At 39.6% G+C, this 23031-nt stretch overlaps 1 protein-coding gene across 2 annotated transcripts in view; it reads right to left on the bottom strand.

Annotated features, from left to right (window-relative positions):
- The window catches only part of TUNAR (TCL1 upstream neural differentiation-associated RNA), a 92833-nt gene that overhangs the window by 60264 nt on the left and 9538 nt on the right, over positions 1–23031 (bottom strand). For both annotated transcript variants that reach the window (XM_059850254.1, XM_059850251.1), the window contains exon 2: positions 1482–1600. The gene's annotated coding sequence lies outside the window, so the exon portion shown is untranslated. The remainder of the gene's footprint in view (positions 1–1481; positions 1601–23031) is intronic.

Below are 23031 nucleotides of genomic sequence, written 5' to 3'. Positions count from 1 at the left end.
AAATCTATGCAGAAAATAGTAAGAAAACTAAGGACAGGAAAATTCAGCTTCCAGGAGCAGGCATCGTTTAATCACCTATTTTCCACCAAGTGTTCTGTGTACAATAGTCCCAACAAAGGTGAAACAAAAATAAAACCAGGAAAGTCCATGCAAATAGATGCTTGAGGTTAATAACTCTTGTGAGCCTATCCGGGGCTGGCACTAGGAAACTCCATCATTCCATAACAAGAAGTACAGTCTAAAAAGATTGATTTAGATTTTAAGTCCACCTCTTTATGAGAGCAGGACTGTTCTCAAAATACTCAAAGCAGTAGTTTCTAGTTTAGCTTCAAATACACAAAGCAATGGCTTTGCTCTTCCTTGTCTTGAAATCTACCCAAGTTTGGAATTCAGTCTCCACTCCTCAGTGGCTTTTGCTGTTCTCCCCTGTCAGTTGCTATACATACAACAGAAAACTGCAATTTACATTAGGTGGCCCTGTATAAGTGTGCTCAATCAGTAAAAATGTTTCCTGCATACAGGGGCTATATGGATGCAGCCTCAATAGCTGCCAGACATTAGGATGGAAAAGGCCTGTGTGTGTTGGTCTTTCACATCACAACCTGACCACCTGTTCTTTTATCCTATCACTCCCACAGAGGGAGCACCCCAAGGAACATCTCCAGCCAGACTGTTCCTCCTTGCTGTCAAGGTCACTAAGAGACATCAGTAGATATTATCTATCCTTAGCCAGTAAACTGAAAGACATTTCACTTTCTTTGTACATGCTCATCTAATAATGTTTCTCTCTGAATTGCCTCCAGTTCACTGCACTGTTAATTAACTTTTATGCACTACCAGAGCTGAATGCATCTCAGCAGTGACTTAAGTGATTTCTCTACAGCTTGTGTTTCAGTTTCCATTCATAAAACACTTCAACCTATATTAGTCAAAATTGTCCCCCTTTGTAATACTTTTGCATTTCCATTGTATCTCTCATTGTAAAGTAAAAAAGGACAGAGCAACAGAGGAAGTAAAATTTTAAATACCAATAATTGTCATTGCCTGAAATACTGAACTAGGTTGGGGGAAAAAAAAACATTCTATGAGTGTTTGTCAGCTCTGTACATTCTACATGTCATTTGCATTATTAAACAACAATATCTGAGCCTTGCCTTAAATATCAACATAATATGACTTTAGTTGTTTAGTAATATTGTTTTAAGCTGAAGTTTCATCCAAAAAAAGCCCAACCCAAACCATGTAAGCACTACAAAATCTCGGAAAGATTTCTTTAACAGTCTGCAAACAGCACACAGCTTTTCCTGCACATTTTAAGGACATATCTAGAGATCACAAGCACTTTCAATTTTATCACCTAATTATTAGAGAGACAATTTGCAAGAGTAAACAGTTCATATACCATCTGAAGCTCCTAGCACTGCAATGAACATGGATATAAAATTATTTTGTTACATAATAGCAGAACGTGTCTGACTTACACAAATGTTGAATCATTTAGAGCTTAAAGCTGAGGTTTCCCACACTGGTGGTCTATAGATTTCTTTCAGTGGTCTGCAGCTGAACGTTTATTGCTGTCTGGGTATACAGTATTCATTCCCTATGGATAGAGGGGAGAGAAGAGATTAATAACAATCAAACTGAACAAGAAAAAATACTTCCGTTTATCAACAGCAGTAAAATATATATTTTTTGCTACCCTACAATTTCTGTAAATAATTTTTGAATTTTATTATGATTTTTGTCAAACATGTTTATACTGAAATTTTCTTTTTCAGACTGTTTCCTCTTTTCCAGTGTATCCATTTATGAGAAAAATACTACACAAGATGTTATTTATAGGATATTTTCAACAGGTAAAACACCATGAACTCAAAAACAGATTAAAAAAAAAGTGTTTGCTGGCTTAAGAAGCCTGATGTCACTGATAATGCCTAAAATGCAAACTGTGAATGTACAAGGAATTTAAGCAGGAGGAATAAAAGGGAGCAAAAACAATTTCAACTTAATATTTTGTGACAAAATCAGGAAAGACAAAACCATCTCATGCTCAACGATTTCACAAAGAGGGATTTTACAAGTCCATGAGCCTGCAAAAGGACAATCAGTGAAAACCTAGGTGTGCTGAAGGGAAGAGAAGAACTAGAAGTGAAAAGGTTAAATGCCTTTTTTGCCTTTGTCTTCACAGGCAAAACCTGCTCGTGGACCTTTGTGTTGCTGCAAATAAGAGGGGCATTCATCAGCAGGGGAGCAGTAGTTCAGAACTGCCTGCAGAATGGAGACACTCAGTGTAAGGGGCTCCTTTGGCTGTCCACAGAGGTGTCCAACATGACTGTGAGGTGACTGCCTATCACCTGGGAGCAACTGCAGCAGGCAGGGGGGGCCTAATGGGTAGAAACAAGGCTAACATATGTCCATTTTAGGGGAATGATGGCTACAACAGATATCCAGCCACAACCCAACACCTAGGGACCATAATAAATTCAGGAAGTAGAACAGCAGAAACCTCATGAAGTTCATCAAAGTATCAACTTGGAGTTCTAAGCAAAAGAAATGCATATATTTTGGACCCATTTTGGGGAAAAAAATGCAATTTGTTTTAGGATAGGTTGAAGTATGTTTTTTAAACAAATAAAATGCTCAGCAGTTTGGTTTGTCCTACTCCAGGTAAACCACATCATGTTTCAGCATACATCATTTCCATAAACAGTTGCTGAATTTGGCACAGTGTTATATATATGTAGAAAACTTTTGGCCATGGTTTTGTCAGAACTGCCTCTGTGACTGTCACAGCTCCCCTTTATTCATCTGTCATTGTCTGCTCATTTTATTTAACATCATTCCTTCTAATTTCCATGCTAATAAACTCAAATTAAAAGCCACAGATAAAAATAGAAACCAACACATATTACTACACAGAAAATAGACCTCCAAATTGCTGTCTCAAAAACACATTTCAAATTACTTTTTCTGGGTTTTTAATTTATTTATTTATTTTAAATTTATTTATTTTTATTTTAACCAGTGGTGGCTAAAATCAAGTTCAGGAATACATTCAAAAATATTTGTTTATTAAAAAAAAACAAAACTTTCCACTGCCACAAAGTGGGGATTCAATTGCTCAACAATCACAACCAATTCCAAACTTTCTCAGGTCTAATGAAACCACTGCTTTAACTGTATTAGTTTTCCAAGTAGTACAACTTGCACTGCAGGATATTAAAGATTCATGTCAGCAGAGATTTAAGCTCAGAAAAGTAGAACAATACTTAATGGTTAGTGAACTGCATTGGAATATTCCTTAAAGCAATTTCTCTTTTTCTATGTCTGTGTTACACAGGGTTTTATTTCATCCAAGTCAAGTGAAAACTTCAAATACTTAAACAAGTTAGGAGTTTACTGCTACCCCAAAATTCAAGAAAAATGTGGTCATCAACATTTGTTTCATAGAGAAACTGCTTTCAGAAAAGCAAGAAATTGTGAGGCTTCCTGGTCAGCCCTGAGCTTAGAAGCAGTAATGAAAAAGAATAACTCTAATGAAAGCAGCAGATTAAGCAGGAAGAACCTTTCCAGAAGTGTAATTTTGGATGCTGAAATATACTGTAGTGAGAAGCAACCTGCATGAAAGATACACTGCAGTTTTTCCTAAAGCCTCTGTTTTGGTTTTCACCTAGTGAGACAACAGTGAGCAATGGAACAATGGAAACAATAATTATACTGGCATCCTATATTTCTGCTCTTTTAATAGTATTTCCTCTCAAATATTTAATTCCACAGCTGCATTCTCTGAGTATTTTAAGCTTGATTATAGAGTTCCTGCAACCTGTTTTATACTGTTTTTGCCAGGCACTAACCCAAAGAACAAAAACACTTGGAGAGGTGCTGTGAGCATACTCACATGCCACATAGCCTAGCCACATGTACCTAACAAATTCACAGTGAAATCTAATGATTGGGAAAGTACAAAAAAAATGATTTAGCCATCAGTCTTTTGTCTGAGTTCACCACAAATTTTCAATTTCCTCCAGTTACCCTGATGAACACCGGAAAAAAGCTTGTATTCAATTGACACCTTTCATTTTCTAGTCTCAGATTGTTGTGCAGCTCTTGGCTTACACGCATTGGGGTCAGGTAGCTCAAACCTGGCAAAATTGGGGGGTCCTGCCAGATTTGATGGACAACATCATTCCTTTCAGAGCAAACAATTTCATCTTCTCTAGCCTGTGGATTTCCTTTCACTGTCTATCATTTTGCTTTTCACACATATCACACTTATCCATGTATGTTTTCACCTAAGCATACTTGCATGGGCTACAAGCATCCTGCTTAAACCTCACTCTACTTTTATCCCTATTCCATGTTGTCAGCAGCTGCCTGTTGGGATTACTACTCCCACTGTAACTCCAAACCTGTTTTGGTGCACACAGCTCCCTGTCTCTGCCACCTTCAAGAATCCACCATGTTCCTGTGCTAGTTTATGCTGCCATGGAGATTTATGCAACCCCACACCATTCCATGTCAGGGAATCAATGCAGATGAAACTTTAACAAGCAGAAAAGCAGTGAGCCCCTTTCTTCAACAGTGCTGGATTATGTCATCTTCAGGTACTTGTATTACCATGGGATCAGCATTAAAACTCCAGCTTCAAGAACTCTGATCAGCCCTGAAGTATGACCATCCCTTAATATAGCAATCTTGTTAGAGATCACAGTGTCTGGAACAGGAAAGCTCAATCCTCCCCAGCTTCAGCTTATCTGCATGCAGTCCAATTTTTTATTCTCAGGACATGTCCTGGAAGCATCACAGCATGTTAGCTCAGAGATAGCAACATCTCTGTCAGTGCCTTCTCCAGTGGGGACTGTGATGGATCCAAGACTTGGGATCCCTGGTTCAGCTTAACCTGATACAACTCAGGAGCTTCTCCCATGGGTTCTCTTCTTTCTTATGCATCCCTTATGCTCTCTGTTTTCCTTCTGTGAGCTGCAATTTTTCAACATTGTTGAGACAGACAAGAATCACAGGCCTTTTTATTTTTTGATACTGGTGTAGATGGACAGAAGAGAGACATATTTTGATCTTTCTCTAGACTTCATTTTTGTTCTTTAACAGTTTAGTCTCCTAGTTTAAATAGACAGGCAATTTGAACTTGAAGGATCTGTTGTCTCAGGAAAAGCATGATCATCACCTCTCTAAGTATTCTGCTCATGTGTAGTATTCATACCAGGCCTTATACTTAAGAAAGTTTGCAGTTCAAAATGTTAATTAACAGAAATAGTCCATTTCCATATGTCTTCCTTTAAAGGTTACTGCAACAACATTTCCTGAATATACTTTAACAATGTAATGGCAGCCTGGCAGTAGTATCATGACAAATAAATTTAAGTGACATACAGGTTGCAGTGGAGAATACAAAGTATAACAAAGCAATGTACTTTTTTAGAGATGTGACAGGAAAAACATTGACCTGTGGTCCCAAGTAATTTTCATAAGACAAAAGCTTTCATGGCAATAAAAACAAATCAGTCAATGTTCTGAAAGACTAATATAATAAACCATCAGGGAAGCTATTCAGCTCTGTTAACTCCATTTAACAAAAGAGGAGTCATTATTATTCAAACTTTGTACTTAAAGTTTGGTGACAACTTTAGCTGCACTATGACAAAGTGATTCTTGATTAATGAGAGACACCTCCAGAACTGGCAGTGGGAGTCAACATGGAAACACATGCTACCTTGTTGGTCATATTGAACAAAACTAGTTTGGCCTTAGGAACACTGGACTTAAATAACAGGACAGAATTGCAGAGAAACTGAAGACAGTGCATGAAATATTACCATACCTAAGAATTTATATAATTTATTATACTGACAAGTAACTAGAACATGAGGAAGATGGAATAGGGGTCAGGAGTGCCAATATTTTTTTATGGGAAGTAAAAAAAGAAATGAAGAGGAAAAAAAGTATTTTCAGTCTAAACTGATTCTCAACAAATGGATACTACACTGTTTTTCAAGAGAAACAAAATTGTGCTTTATAATTTTATTTTCAAGGTTGTATTGCTATAGCCATTGAGAAAGGGAGAAATTAAGTGAACTACAAGCAATTTGGGTACAGGTAGAACAGAATCACAGGTTATGATTACAAACTGTGCTTTCTAACTGTGAGTTCATCCTTACACACACACAGCCAGCAAACATCATTTCTTGAGGAGCTGAAATGTTGTAATGATTCTTTTCTTCATGAGCCTCACTCATTTACAAGCATCTTTGCAGTTCTGGTTTATAAATGAGACAGTATTTGGAAATATCAAGGTACCAAATAACTAGCTGGAAGTTCTTCAAAATACTAAGAAGATCTCATTTTTTTTATCCACTCCTTTCCTTATCTTGCACTGAATTCTGGAGGTACTTTACACACTTAACAAACCATTCTTTATCTATACCACAAGCAACTTCACCTAAATCCAGCTGGGATTTTTTCCAATTACACAAGGTCCACTCATTTATGCCAAACACAAACTGTCAGCTGGGACTCTGTGGAATATACCACAAAAAGTTGTGAACTATTTATTTGAGAAGGGAAAAACAGATGTGTGGAGCAGAATAGAAAGGCAGAAAAAAGGAAGATACATGAAAGGAATAAGTTGTACAGGCAGAGCTGAAAAAGGCATTACAGATAAAGATATGCAACATCTCTACCTGATTAACAAAATATAAGGTAGTCAGTCTATGACTGAAAGGGTTGCAAGAAACAGGAGTGTTTGAAAGTTGTTCAGAAGACTTGTTCCTGCTGATGCAACATGAATGGCCAATTATGATGAATATAATACTGAGGAATTCCACCTGAATTCAGGTCTACCAGATACCACACAAACCAACTGATATACAATTTAATGCCCTGTCATCTTAAGATATGAAATGATAGGGGTAAACAATAAAACAGATCTGAGAAAAAAAATTAGACAATACCCTTGTTATTTAATCTGTGTTTAAAACTAGATTGTGAATAAGTCTTCCAAGATTTCCAAGAACAGCAGCAGGTGCCATATTAAAATATATCACAGTAAGAAATAAAGGACTTCACCCTCAGAGAAGACAAAGCACACAAGTATTCTGGACTGCAGGAAAAAAATCCATTCTCAGCAAAGATGAAAAACCACTATCCATCTTTAACCAAATATAATATTTAATAGTGACTGCTCTTTAAAATTTGAATGGCTTTTCAAGGGGAAATTTTAAACACTGGTATTTTTTCATATCAGATGCTTAAAAAAAAAAATTAAACTTCCATTGCAAAATTGAATTTTCATAATGTAGATAAAAACTGTAGTTTCATTCCCTAGCAAGAATGAATATAAAAATGCACTTTCTGATTGCAAAAGAAGCTAGTTTTAAGAACTAGTTACTCTTGTTATTTATTAAAGCATTTTATATACCTATATCAGTTACTATCACTTGGATACAGTTAGGAGATCCTGTACTTGTTTATGGACATTATTCAACTTTTCATAAAAAAAGGCATTTCATTTACAAGCTTATGACAAATTAATTTTCAATGGGATTTTTTAGACTTACAAAAATAGCATATCATCCTTATTTTCGAGCCTCAACTTTTGCAGCTGATGTGAAATTTTAAAAAAACCACAAATAATCCCCAAACCCAAACATTCCAATATGATATTTTGTCATAGGCTAGTTGAATGGTTTTTTCCTCTTACCATCACCCTTGGATCATCTCCTTGTTACAGATTTGAACACAGTGAACAGAGAGCAGCAGTGCAGCATCTGCCTCTCCTCAGCCTACATCCCATACTTGGCTTTTCCTGTAAGTTCAGCAGAGAAGCTCCCATTAAGAAAGAGAGAATGCAATAATATTGTTGTGGGTTTTTAAGGCCAATTGGTTGAGTTGCTCAGAATTATGGTGCCTGTATAAACCCCTGAGGACTGGTTCTTGTGGCTTCTCTTGCTAAAGTAAAGAGGGGACGTGTCTCCTTCCCTGCATCCTGTTCCTCCTGCAGAAGCAAAACCAGCAAGCCTAGCTCTCCAAAGCTCATTATCTCACTGTGCAACATCTTCTCCCATATCCTTTCTGCTATCTCTTTCTTCCCCAGAACATAAGCCAGCCCAAGCTCAATCTTTTGGGCAGAAAAATCAGGTTTTTTTACAGCACTAATAAACCTTGAATCAGCTTAACTTAGAAATATTACTCTGCACCTTTCTCCAAAGGGAACAAAGGAAGTGTGTGTTCAGACACACTCTACTCTCCAAAATTAAAAACAAATACATAGAAGGATGAAATAGATCTCTTTATCAGTACTGCCACAGCAATTTAGAGAAACTACAGACAAACAGAAAGTAGACTAACAGTGAATTGCTTTGCTCTATAAGGAATTATTCTCTCTTGATACCACTTTAATTTGTCTTGAATGGAAGGAGAGGCAAAAAGGTCTCAAAGTCAGATAATCAAAAATAAACCTAATGAAAAGAGTAGATGGATATTTGTCTTGCCATTTTATTGATTTAGCTTTTAATTTCTGCGCAAAGACCTCTGCAAAACCTTAAAAAATTCAGCCCAGGATGGTATGGCTCTTGGCCCCATTAAAGGAGTAAAAGGACTGTAATGCATTGAAGAGTTTCAAATCCCCAGTCTGCTAGATGATTTGCAGCTAGGGAGAACAGCAGTGGGACATCATCTCTCGAGGCACTAGCTCCTAGAAGGAGGATCACAGTATCATGACCCCAGTCACAGTCATTCTGCAGAGATGACTTCCACTGCTTTTCCAAAAACACTTCTCCAAAAAACCATTCTTCTTTGCCATAACATAAGCTTTTGTAAGAACACACAAGTGACTTAATCAAAACTACCCCCAGTTACAGCATAGACCCTCTGCACCTTTGTGAAGTGCAACAGGAAAGAAGTAGCCACTGCTGTAATTATTATATTTATCTAATGTAATATGTCCCAACAGCATCATCACAACTTTACTTTTTCCACCACAATATTCTTCATGACCAGGACAAAGCAACAGTCTCCTTGTGCCATATAACTTCTTAATCCCAGCCTACTTTATGCCCAAATTCAAAATATACTATCTTATTTTTTTCCAGTTCAAACACCATGAAAAATTAAAACAAACAAACAAACAAACAAACCTTTTCCAAACCTTTTCTACTGAATAATTTGACCTAATACTAGCCTGATTGATTCCTGTACCAGGGTGTCTGTGACATTGAGATGTTTTGAATTACCCTTATTATAGAGGGGATAACTGTTTACAGGATATTGTGTATATAAGCAGTTTTTCTCTTTTAGTCTTAGCTCTGTGAACAGGGCTAGCCCTAAGGCAAAGCCTAAGGCAGAAAGTGAAATACATTTTTTAAAGGCTGTTTGTTAATTGAGCCCTAAACTGCTTTCCTGTTCCTTGCCAGTTTTATCCTAACATAAGAACAAATCAATGTTAAGGCAGCCTGCCAGATGCTGGCCAACTCAGACTACTTTGAGCGTCCTCTCTCTTCCCTGGCAGCTGAAATCTCTCAGCACTATTCAAGTTTTGCTCAGCATCTAGCAGCATTCAGCCCTAAATGGGCTGCAATCTGCATATGAATATTTTAATTACATGCTGCTATGCAGAAAGAAAACAACCAGCTATGCACAGGCAAGTCAACTAACAACTTTTAAGCTCTGTGACAGCAATGGATTTATAATTTCAGCCTGTTTATTATGCTTTGGGCATCTTTCTCTAAAAGGTTGTGTTTAAGGCACTGCCAGCTAGGTGTCTTGTTTGAAAAAGGGAAGTGCAATTGTTTTGTTGCCCTCGTGCAGTCAGTGTAGAAAGTGAAGACAAAATTAAGGAGTTTCTCAGACCATATGTCTGAAATTCACTGTTTTCCTGAAGGCCATTGGACTGAAGGAGGATGATCAGTAGCTTTCAAGAAAGAAAAACACTGCATTTGGCAGTAAGAGGAGGATGAGGGCAGAGAAGAGGTTGAGTGCCAGCCAGGTTCTGGTTTCAGACCTGGATGAAATGTACTGGACTGACATGAAGCATCCAACTCCTGCCTGTTTTCCATGGTGAGACTGCACAAAAACAGTCTCTCATGAGGCTGGAGCCATTCCCAAAAGCATCAACTAACCAGGCACCCTATTTTTCTATTTCACTTCCCCTTTAGGACTCTGTGATTCTCTGTCTAGAGATCTGGGCAACCAGAAGATAAAAGAGATAGAGCCAGGAGTGAAATAGTAGGGAGAAACTTTGTTGAACAGACAAAACCTGAAGGGAAAAAGGTGAGAGACAGACAGTTAGAGGGAGTCTACATGGAGATTTGAGCTGCAGTAGGATGCAGGGGGATGGTGAAGCTGCTAGGATGAATGTGAAAATGGAGTGAGGTGACCCTGACAGAGACATCCCTAAACTGTTGTCAAATGGCCTCTAAGAAAGAGCTGTCCAGATACCTGTACTGAAAAGAAAGAAGTTCAGTAATCCAAGAGGCCTAAATAGCCTAAAAGAAATTTTCAGTGTTTTCTCCTTGAGTCTCACTCTGCAGAAGTAATTTTTTTAAACATCCTTCTTCTCTTTACCAGCCTACCAAACAGCCAGGCAAAGCTGGAAAATAAGTCTGTTTGGAACAACGAACATCAAGGTGTTTTAGGAGCAGAGAGAACTCCTTGGCTAGTTTTTTTTTTTTTGTCTTTATTTTTAAATCAGCAGTGAAAGGGAGGGAAAGTTTCTTGATAACAAAAATAAAAACATTAGTGCCTTTCAGAGACATCACCATCTCATGCAAAGGGCTAGGCCAGACTGTAGGTAAAAGCTGTGGGACACCCCGAAAGAGAACAAATTTGACACTTGCATGACATTTCCAGTTTAACACTGAACTTCTACTTCCCCACTAGGATGAAAGGTTCATCAGCTACCAGATGCTTTTAAGAACTTTGGGGAATGAAAAGAAGTATTTTTTTTCCTGTCTAGATGCTCTACTTTAAAATGTCTACAATCATTGCTTTTTTTTTTTTTTTTGGTGTTAAAAGCTACTGTACTTTGCTTTAAAAAAACTTCAGGATTGCCACCAAAAAAAAAAAAAATCAAAATTCAGTATCATCCTGCAGTCCTAATCTGCTTTTCATCAAAAAGCTTCTGTATCTCCTGAAAGCTTTGATGAACCTGATAAGAGACAAAGGTTGAGACAAAGTGAATTCCAAGCACTTAGTAAAGTTTTGCTCTCACACTGAATAAACTGTGAAGAATTGCACTGAATTTTGTTGTAAGTTTGATGCTTGTTCATGTCCCTAAATCAAAGAAAATTTTAGAATTTTTAGTCACAGACTTTATGGGGCCATTAGTTTTACTAGACTTTATTGCATGCACTCTATTAAAATAGCTAACAAGACTAAAAGAACTTACACATTTAACATAAATGTGGTCAAATATGGGAAAACAAAATAGACTTGAATACTAGGATTTCTAATCCAATGGACAATTCATGAGCTTGGACTGTGCCCTCACAGTGTTAGTAAACCTATGTCTGATAATCTTTACAATAAACAATGTATCATCAATTCAATTCTTCCCATCTCTGGATAATACATTCCTCCTAGCAATGTCTTGGATGTCTTTATATAAATATGAACAAGAGGGTTTTCCGCAGATCTTTTATGCTGTTTAAGAAAAAACTTATTTTAATATTTGGTAACAACAACCCCCTGCAGCTCTACAGGGGGCAGAATGTCTGGAAAGCTGCCTGGTGGAAAAGGACCTGGGGGTGCTGGTCAAAGCAGCTCAACATGAGCCAGCAGTGCCCAGGCAGCCAAGAAGGCCAATGGCACCTGGCCTGTGTCAGCAATGGTGTGGCCAGCAGGAGCAGGGCAGGGATTGTCCCCCTGCACTCAGCACTGGGGAGGCCACACCTCAAATCCTGTGCTCAGTTCTGGGCCCCTCACAACAAGAAAGACATTGAGGAGCTGGAGCATTGAGGGCAACAGCAGACGGAGAGGAGGGGTGTTTAGACTGGAGAAGAGGAGGCTCAGGGGGCACTTTATATTCTCTCTACAGCCACCTGAAAAGACAATGTAGCAAGGTCAGAGTCAGTCTCTTCTGACACATATCTAGTGAAGGGACAAGAAGAAGTAGACTTAGATTGTGCTTAGGGAAGGTTCAAATTAGATACTAGATTTTGTTTTTTTTCCACTGAGAGGGCTTAGGCATTGAAATTAGTTTCCCAGGGAGGTGGTGGAGTGAGTCACTGTCTCTGGAAGTTTTCAAAGAGACGTCTGGATGTGGGGCTTGGGGATATTGTTTGGCGCTGGGTCAACAGTTGGGCAAGATAGTTTTGAAGGTCTCTTTCAACACTGATGTTCTGTGATTTAAAGAGGTGGGGTTTTGAAATTATAGTAAATAGCAATAAATGGCCTTGACATGAGTATATGGCTGAATTCATTCCAAGGATTCTCTTTTCAAGATGTCAGTGTAAAGCCCCTTGAGCAAATTATCACCTTTATCCTCACTCTATGGCCATTAGTTAAGCCCTTATATTTATCAGCACTAGTAATCAAAAATCATTAAGTACAGTCAGAGACAAGCAGACTTAATCTCTGGATTCAGAAGTGTTTGAAATCCTTGCCAAGAAAGGCCTCTCCCTCCTGATTTAGCATTAAGTTGCAAAATAAACAATCCTGCTAAATTGTATTTCTCAGCTTGAGCACCACAAACAAAACCCAAGTAAATGAGTGTTTATTAGAATGAGCTTGACAAATAATGACTTCCCACCAACAGGCTATCCATGATATATCTATAGATTGCTATCTATGACATCTCCATAATAATGTATTTTGTTACATGGAGATTGTTAACAGGTGATGACATGGGTTTTCATCAGAAAGGACTTGAAAATTAAAACTGTGATGTACATATTCATTTTCCAAAAAGCCCAAGTTGTAAAGATTGAATAAGGCACATGAGTTATTTCGGTTTTGTTTGAGGGGTTTTTGGCAGAACTACCTGGATACAGAACAGTTTCTGTTTCTTGAAAATTGGCCTAGACCTGAAGAAAAGCAGCCTACAGCTTTGTAGCAATAGGCATGCAGGGCTGAAATCCCTCTATCAGCACACACATTCATAACTTTTTGATGGTACAGTCAGCATCTTCCAGCATTTGAAGTGAAGCTTGACCACCTCAAAGTTTCCTCTTTGACACAACTTGTCAACTTGTTTATTTCCTTATATTTGTTGTTTATTTTGTAAATGTTATGGGTTTCCAAGACATCCAGCATCTTGCAACGTATCATTGCATTTTCCATTAAGAATGCTGAAAAATAAAACTGCCAGCTCAAATATGCTTTAGAGTCAAATTAACTGGTCACATCTCACTGATCAACGTCAAGGTCAATTAACTGTGAGTTCAGGAGGTCCAAGGAACAAGTCCCAAACCCCAGAACATTCAGAATGCAGATAAATAGTGCATGTGGAGAAGCAACAAAGGAAAGAATTATGCGAATATCAGTTTTTCTGTGATTATACTATGCTCAGAATTTACAACGGGAAATCTGTTTCAAACACAAATATCAGAATGAACTTCAAAAAAGGGGACTAGGAAAAACACATAAAAATCTTCCCAACAAGCTGATCTAACTCCAAGTGACTTAGAATGATTAATTCTCTTCATTGAGCCCTTTTAGAAAAGCAAAATAGAAGACATGCAGGCTTCCAGACTGATCCTTACAAAAAGGTAAGTAACAAAGCATAACTCATTTTCTGGTTATCTCCATAGGACAACTGATAATAGTTGAGTATAATTTCTGTAAATTTTAAAGAAGCCTGAGACAGAGAAGCAGAAGAAGACAGGAAGCAGAGTCTATTTCTCACCCTCTATTACCTCCTACAATGACTTTTAGATGTGGGAGACCTTGAAATCTAGAGAGGGATTTATCTTATACGGATGTCACTGATATGCATGCTTCCCTCTAGAAGTGTATCTTGAGCTAGTTACCTGAAGCTCTCTAGAGGAAAGAAATATGTATTTTTAGGCAGGACTCATCCACCTATTTTGCACATCTGCTTTACAATACAATAAGACTTTGTTCAAGATAGTCCTGTTCCTTACTGTCTATAAAGGAAATCTCAATGATTCATTCAGAAGCTGAAGTTTGCACTAGAGATCTCTAAGAATAGAAATGCCAAGGCTTACCCCTAGGGTCCATGGAAAAGCATACAAACTTTTCTGGTGTAGAGGAAAGTGAAATCTTTGCAAGAAGAGGTGGCAGGAGTGTGTCAGAAAAAGAACTATGAAGTTTTCTGTTTGATGCCTGCAGTCAAGGTGACATCAGGCTCATGTTGTGCAATTTGCCTGTTTGACCTGAAGAACACAGATCTACTTCTTGCAAAGCCCAGGTATGTGACCTGTAAGACATAAACCTGAAAAATGAATTTTTGGAAGGCTGAGAAGGGCAAATCTCACTTTCCAGACCAGTCACAACCTCTAAATAATCCCTTAAGGTGGTCATGACAGAGACAGCACTCTTGGTCATGTAAATGGAAAGAGTCAAGATTTTTTGAAAGACCAAAGCAATGACCTGGCTCATGAGTGTATGCAACAGGATGGTGCCATCAGCATTGAAAGGATACGTCCTGCACTTAGTATTACTACTGGGAGCTCCTCCTTCTGTATTTTGTTTTGGATTGCCATGCTTCCCCAGGAAAGCCACTATGAATCACACTCTGCAAGCCCTTCACTTCACCAGGGATGTCCTGTGAGATCCAAGAGCTTTTGTGGCTGTAGCCCAAACACCCACCTGTGGCTTCGACCATTCCTCCAATAAGTTTTGGAAATAAGATGTCTATAGATTTTTTCAAAATTGCATCTTTATACACATTATGAAGTTTGGAATTTCCAACAGTAGGTAAACAAAGAATTATTATAATCAAATTTTTATTCCCATGCTCTTTACTCCCACACAGTATATTTAAATATTACCTCAAGTACATTATCAAATACACAATAAAACCCTAGCCAATCATAATGATGAATGATGAGAGAAAAGTGTCCTGGCAGGTGTCTAATAGAACATAGTCACTCAACAGGAAGTGTCTGGTGCCATTTAGTATCAATTTCTCTCAAGCTCATTAATTTTTTTTCAGATTTCAATATCCAGAAGTCATCAATTCCATTTTTTTCCAGTTATTAAAATTTTTCTTCCTTTTGTCCACAATTATTGACAAGACTATTATCTAAATGAGTATTAGCTCTTTCTTAATTAGCAGGCAATTCAGCTGTGACTTGCACACAAAACCTTGTCTATTTTAATAAATGGTTACATTGCTTTACCAGTGCTGAGCAATTAATTAACTCAGAAACTGCATTTGGTTTTTTATGCATTTTCCTGGCCCTGGCATTTGTTTAGTATACTAACCCATGCCACTGTCACACTAACTAAGAGTTTTATTCCCAATCTACATTGCTTATGAAATATCAAAAAAAAAAAGAAAAAAAAAAGTCAGTTCTTAGCTTGGAACAGAAATTCTACTCTAACACCTATTTTTCCTACTCTTTAAGAGCAGCCAGCTGACTTCTATCTGCCTAAGTCACCTGCTCACATGTCTAGAAACTTGTACAACTCAAAACAGTACTTTGCTTTCAGATCATTCCCTTGATTTCCTATGCTTATTTAGTAGGTATAAACAAGGCCTGGGACCTCAGACCTGATTCCTTACAGTCATTCACAGCAATGAATATAATGCAGGTCTAAGCCTTCACAGAAGCTGCCCATGATATTTGTCAACTTGGCTGTACTAACTTACACCAGCTTCAAACCTTGCTTAGGGTATTTTACATTCACTTTGCCATAGCATGCATGATTACACAAGCTGCAGGGCAGAAAAGTGAATAATTCAGCCCTCTCTCCTCCTCCGCCCACGTCTTTTATTTGTATGTAAAGCACCTACTCCATTCCCAGAGATATATAGCTAGGTTACACAAGCAAACTAATGAGGTATAGCCTTGGGGCGTGTCAGCTCTATGTGCCTTAAAAGTGTCTACCTTTCCAAACATAGAATTGCTATTCAAATATTGTTCCTGGCTCTGTTAACTAATAATAAAACCATATAAAAATATAGCACCATGTCACCTGCTGTTTATAAGCTCCATGCAAGATGAATAGGTAGCTCGAGCGGGCAGCCTGCACACTCTGTCCTGCCTATTAAGGTTTTTAGGATCAGTTTTTTATTATGCATCTCAGGAAATGTTTGTCTTATCAATGAGCACTGTGCATAGGCTGTCAGAGCATATTGCAGTCCCTTCTCCTGTGGGATTGTTTTGACTTGTCAACTCAAGTAGAAGAATGCGAGTAATTTATATAAGCATTTTGCATTAGAGTATTGAATGCATTCTGGTTTTAATTAGGAGGAACAAAAATTGGTTGCAACAAGATCTAAATGCCTGTTGCAGCTCAAAGGATATCAAGAGTTCTCACATTAAAAGTGGCACATTGCAGCTGATTCTGATTCATGGCTGTCTACTCTTCAGTGGACACTTCAGATATTTCATCTGCGGACTTCTTTTTTATCACTGTGGGCCTGTCTTTCTCCTCTCTACATCCATATGCATTCTGTTAGCCTTGAAGCTTGTTCTGAATCCTTCTGCTCTGTGATTCTAAGGAAATTCACACAGCTCTTCAAATGACACAAAGTGCTTACCTCTATTCCAAACTCTGAGCATCAAATAGAAAGATTTAACATGGGATGTACCCATGCCAATGCCAGCTTTGTCCCAGCAGCAAGGGCTGTCTGCCTCGTAATGGTAGCTGCTCTGTCTATATCAATGTCCCACAACAAACCACTAACAAGCCTTCAAAGAGTATCTTTGCACTAGGCATTTAAGGGGGCTTCATAAATGGTAGCTTATTCACAGATGCAAAGACATGCTTATGATAGTTATCAATGTTCAGATAACAATTCCATGAGTTAAGAGGTTTAGTGAGATGTTTAGTTACATAGCAAGAGAGCTGGAAATAGAGTGCATACATTCAGCTCCTGGCATGGTGTTTGCTACTTAACAATCCTGTCTTACACCCAGAACTTGACTGGAACAGCAGCAGGATGCAATTTCAGTTCATGAACCCAGTTTTGCTATATTCCATGTTCCCTTTTTCTTATAAGGAAATTGCTGAGAAATCTAGCAAAAAAAAAGGATGGGGCTAGGTCCTCAGCAGGGATAAACCACCTGAGCTCCATTACAAACAGCTTGCTTAGTCTTCAGCATAAGTAGAAGTTTTTAATTAAAATTTTCTATCGAGCACATAAATATAATTTAGATCCTTTGTAGAATGCTCTCTTTTAGTAGGATGACAAGGAGTCTCTGTAGATGAAGTCTCTTTCACTAAACTCTCAGTTTATTAGTTAACAGGCATTCTTATCCAAGGTTGATCAAATGCTTTTTTTTTTACTTAACCATTCTATTTTTATTCCTATGTTATTCAATGATAATTTATTTTCAGAATCACAGAATATTTTGAGTTGGAAAGGACTCACATGGATCATCCAAGTCCAACTCCTGGTCCTAGTTCTGTTTTACTCACAGAGAAACTACTATTTAGTGTCAGAACAAGCTTTTCTAGAAGATTGATCTAGCATACTTCCTGAATCAGAGTAGGTTTGATGGCTGGTAAAGTAAATAACCTTGGAAATTTGATGGCATTACCCACTAAGCCTCACTAAAGTTCTAGTATTATCATGCAGGCACATGTGTGCCTTAACCCCACAGCTGCCACTCAAAGGCAATCCTGCTGAAATAATGATAGCTGCAGTGTTTCATCAAAATGTAAATTCCATGACAAAAGACAGCTGTGACAAATGACAGGAGCCAAAGAGGAAAGTCTGTGTGGGACCAGGCTAAGGAGCCCTGACTCTCATTTGCACCTATTATCAATGCCCAAGGAGCAGCGCCGGGGCTCCTTGGCCCTCTTGTTGGCATGGACTAGCAGAGACCAAGCAGTCACTTGTCTCACCCAAGCTGGAGAGGCACTGTGGGTTTACATCAGCACCTTCAGCTCCCGGGCCTGCACCGAAATAAACACTGCTCTAAACTCGGAGACACGACGCGAAGTCTCTGAAGGGGTCACGCTGCTTCGGCGCCAGGCGCTATTTCCAGCGCTGGCTTTGGCTGCTGTTGTGAAGGTGGCCAAGAGAGGGCAGCCGGCACTCGGCCGCTCCGCTCCGCGCTGCCCGGGCCGGCCTGTGCCCGACCGCGGCACTCCCCGCAGCCGGCCCTTGGCCGCTCCGCTCCCCGCTGCCCAGCTGAGCCCCGGCGGGCCGGGCCGGCCTGTGCCCGACCGCGGCACTCCCCGCAGCCGGCCCTTGGCCGCTCCGCTCCCCGGGCTGGCCTGTGCCCCACCGCGGCACTCACCGCGCCCGGCTGCTACCGGAGAAGGGCATTTCTGGCCGGGCTGCACAGGTGTCCCTCACGGACTGGGTCCCATGCACGGGTGAACGGGCACACGAATTACTTTCTCCAGAAATACCTGTTTTTATTTAAAAGCAAGATGTATCAGAAATAGCCCTGGTGGATTTCACGCCTCAGGTGCTCGGGGAAGCAGCGTGTGTGCTGGTGCTGAGGCTGACAGGACACGACAGGTTTATTTGCTTGCCCTTCTTGATATAGTAAGTGGCATTTGATAAATTGTTGTCAAACCACTGAAATCTAATAACATGGATCACTACAAGATGATTATAGCCCCTGAACATTACTGGCACCATATGAGTGAATAATAACCTTGCTGTTTTTGACAAGGGGATACGTAATCCTCAGGGTATTCAGGGACAAGGTGTGATTTTCAAAACTTGGTCAGGAAAGGCATTAAAAATTATAACGTCATTGGCTGAGAAGCCTTCCCTGTGGATTTCAAAGATTTGTGACTATGATAAATAAAATCACTCTCTTAATCAACCCTTTCCAATGTAATTTATGAATGCTCTGTTCAAAACAGCGTATCATAACACTATGGAAGAAGGTTAGTGTAGACATATTGATGCATACATACATACTAAAATACAGATATTGCCAGTACAAGGATAAGATAAAAGCAAACTGACATAAATAAAATCCCTGTAAGGACATTTTAAAAATACGGTTTCTTAACACCATGTACCTGCCAAAGTGTTCAACTGATTTTACATCATGTCAGGTAATAGCTAGCAATGCTTTCAGTTGCCCAGGAAAGGTAATAATCAACGGGTAGAAACACAATTCACCATGCTTGATAGGTGATCTAGCAAGGCAGTAATACCTCTGAGAAGATGTCAGGAGTGATATGTGCACACTCTTTCTGTCTTTAGTGCTGAAGCTAGGCCTGGTATCAAAGGCAAACTGACACTATTATTACAAGCTTTTTCTATTGACATCAGGCAGAAATTATCAAGCACAGTCCAGCAGAAGGCAGGTAAGATTGACCAATAAATATACATTTCTTCATATTTTGCACTGCAAAAAACAGATCTTAAAGTTAGACTGGTTTTCAAACCTTAAAAAGCTTTTCATCAATTGCAAATAAGAGAAGACAAACATATACAGGTATCTCCTTCAAAAAAAGCATGCTGAAAAATGTTACTAGATCCAATTTAAAATCCTGTTATTTTTAAATAATCTTCATAGCAGAAGTATGTAGCCAAAACACATTTAAGACCTGGAATAATTACTAATCTGGACAAGTTCAAGTGCAGAATTTTGTGATGCAAAAACTCAGCTGTGAGGGTTAGGTTTTGCCTGAAACAATACCTGCCAGTAGTCCCACTGAAAGCAGAGCATGCTCTCAGTGAAATGCTGTTAGGGGGAGAAGAAAACCTTAAAGCATCCATTTTAAAATTCTCATAATACCTTTCACAGATAGCCCTGACTGCTGCCTCAAGTTCACACCATGTGTGCCAGCACCTTATGCCCTTGTTAGCAATGCCACAATGCCACTTCTCTTCTTGGGATTGAAGACCTGCCTGAGGTTTTGCTCCCACCCAATATCAGCACCCACCCTGAATCCTCACACCATTCCCCCTGGAACCAGCCCCAGCACCAGCTGCACAAGCTGAGCTCTAATCTGGCTCAGCAAAACACAGCAGGCAGTGGCCTCCTCCACAGGTATGGTCCCAGCACCTCTCCTGAGAAGGAAGAGCCAGGGTGAAGGTATTCATGAGGTTGCTGTCCAGATTCAAACTGTCCTCAGGACAAAGGCCTTGGGGACTGGTGGAGAGGCAGCAGATCCTTCCTGGCAGTGTTTTCAGGCACTGGAAGGAAGCAGGTGCAACCGTGGGCAGCCTCTGAAGCTCCAATGATGCTTTCTATCAAGGAGGATGCCCTGATGGCTTGTTGAGCATTGGCCTACTCACTGAGGCTGAAAAAAGGTCACTGTCTGTTCAAATTAGGTGCCCCCATACTTCTGCCATTCTACTGTGGATGTATCTGAACCCCTTAATATAACAATACCTTGGGTGCTGAAAAAAGCCTCACCTCAGAACACCTCTGTTTTCAGACAGGAGAACAAACTGAGTGACAGTCAGCTGCTCAGAGTCAGACCTTTGTGACAGGAGGGCAGAAAGACACTGTTCTCATAATGAAGCCAAAAATCTAAAAAGAAAAAGGCAGCCACATACTGCACTTCTGCAAAGTGATATCTGAAATGCACCCAACTTCTCTATAACTACTAACATGGGGCAATTATTACAAAGGAGTTTATCCAGAGCTGTCAAGACTGTGCTGAAATCAGTAATGAAGACAATCCAAGCAAGTAACTGGTGAGATCCCCAAGGACAGGAGTAGAGGTGCTTAGGAATGTAATGGAAAAAGGTCAGAAGCTACAGCTGCAAGAGCAGGATAAACATAGCTATCTACATTTTGCTTTTATGTTTTCCTAGATAAACATATCTGTAGGTATGTGTCAAAAATCATCTGCTAACTCATGGCAGGTACATCCTTGTCATACCCACATGATACAAACAGGTTTGTAAGGTTTCCCTTTCATTTTCACAGGCATTGAGACAAAAGCTGCAACCTGCCTTATTGTGGAGTTAATCACAGCCAGGCCTAGAGAGACACCTTCTGCATTGCCAGTGACTGACAGGTATCTAATACATCAGGAAAGGGAAGGAATGCTGGCTGAAAAGCTCAGTGTGACCCAACAACCTTCCCCTTCAGCCCAGAAAAATCAAAGGTATCCTGCACTGCATCAAAAGAAGATGTCCCCGGAGAGCCTGCATCCAGGTCTGAGAGCCTGATAGAGACATGGACCTCTTAGAGCAAGTCTAATGGCTTCCAGAAAAGGGGCAGGTTTAGCTCAGATAGGAGGAAACTCATTTCTGTGAGGGTGGTGAGACACAGGCCCAGGCTGACCGGAGAAGCTGGAGCTACGCCATTCGTGGAAGTGTTCAAGGCCAGGTTGGATGGGGGCTTGGAGCAACCTGGTCTAGTGGAAGGTGTCCCTGTCCATGGCAGTGGGGTGGAACTAGATGATCTCAAGGCTAAGGATTAGCTTTGGTATAGCCAGGGACTTTAAACTGCACGAGTGAAGATGGCTGCTGTATTGGCTACATCCAGCTAGTGATTTACAATGCTAATTCTGAGTACTTTAAAGGAGAAAGAAGATGAGAAAAAGGAAAAATAAATATTCCTACAGAAATTTTGGTTGTCTGCAGCACCAGAACAAGTCATTTGAGTAGAAGCAATAAAAGAGGCAACATGCATAACCATCTCAGAACTTTGTCTCTGGCCCTCAAAACAGCTTTCATCACATGCAGCTGCTTCCCTTCAGCACCTATATGGAAAACATGATGTGGCTAACTGTGCTGTTCAAAACTGCACTGCAGTTTAATGCCTAATAAAAGCAGTGTAAAATTTCCATACAGAGCTGAACAGATTCTTGGAGACCACAGAGAATGGGGGTCTGTCCACTGGGGCCACTCTAGCAAAATTACTGAGAAACTTTTAGATTTGTTGCAACTGCTGCTCATCCTAGAGACAGCAGAATAGCATCCTCAGGAGAAAATTATTCCATTTTTCTTTCAGAGGATTTTACGTTAAAGACCTGCTGCTGTATATTCTAGGTGTGAAATGAGAGAACCCACAGTGTTCTCTGAAGTTTAATTTGAAGAGTATAAGGGGAAAAGAGAACACCTTTATGTCTGACTTGAAAAACATTCCTCCACAGTGTAGCCCAGTTCAGCACAGCTGGAACATTTTATTCAGGGACTAAACTAAAGACGCTGATTTCTTGTCCAGGGAAAAAAAACAGAAGAGTTTCTGGAGATAAGCATGGAACAACAACAACAACAACAACAACAACAAATTTAAAGTCCTTTCGGTTTGAGTCATAGATGAAATACTTTTGATAACAAAGACAGATGTGTGGGGTGTGTGTCCTGATCCCTTATCACACCCAGTCTTGGCTGGTAGCTGATGAGAGCCCCACTCCTACAACTGGTTTGTGCCAGCCTGAGGCTGTCCCAGGGTGGGGTCACCCATGTACAGATAGCTGTGCCACAGCAAGTCAGAGCTGTACTGATCATAAAGATAAAACCTTTCAACAGTGCTCTGAATCTCAAAGAAAAATCTCTCTTCCATTCAACAGGCACTGGGAAACGGCAGGGGAAGTGTGAGTTTCATGTTTTCAGTCTAGCTACATTCACTTTGGAAAAAAAGGCAAAGAGCCGATTTGTGAACAGACCACCTAATTTCACTCATATAATAATATAATAACTTCTTAATCTTAGTTTGACCCAGACAGTTACTTCAGCTTAAAAGAGAGACAGAGAGAGTTCTCAGGGTTATTAAATTTTATATCCATGTCAAGCAAGCTGTAGTTTCTGGTTTTCCTTATATCTTTACTAGTTCTTGAAAGCTCTTAAAAAAAAATAGGGTCATACATGTGGAAGGAGGCAATATGCCATGCACAGGATGGAGTAGTGCTTATGCACAGTAGTGCTGTTTACAATGTTTTTTGTTTTCATTGAACAATGCACAAGGATCTCTTATAGCTCTGTGAGTCAGAGCACACAAGTGTTGC

Source organism: Haemorhous mexicanus, chromosome 6 (assembly GCF_027477595.1).
Source record: "Haemorhous mexicanus isolate bHaeMex1 chromosome 6, bHaeMex1.pri, whole genome shotgun sequence".
NCBI lineage: Eukaryota > Metazoa > Chordata > Aves > Passeriformes > Fringillidae > Haemorhous > Haemorhous mexicanus.
The sequence above is the reverse complement of the archived record's forward strand: the minus strand, read 5'-3'. Positions and strand labels throughout refer to the sequence as shown.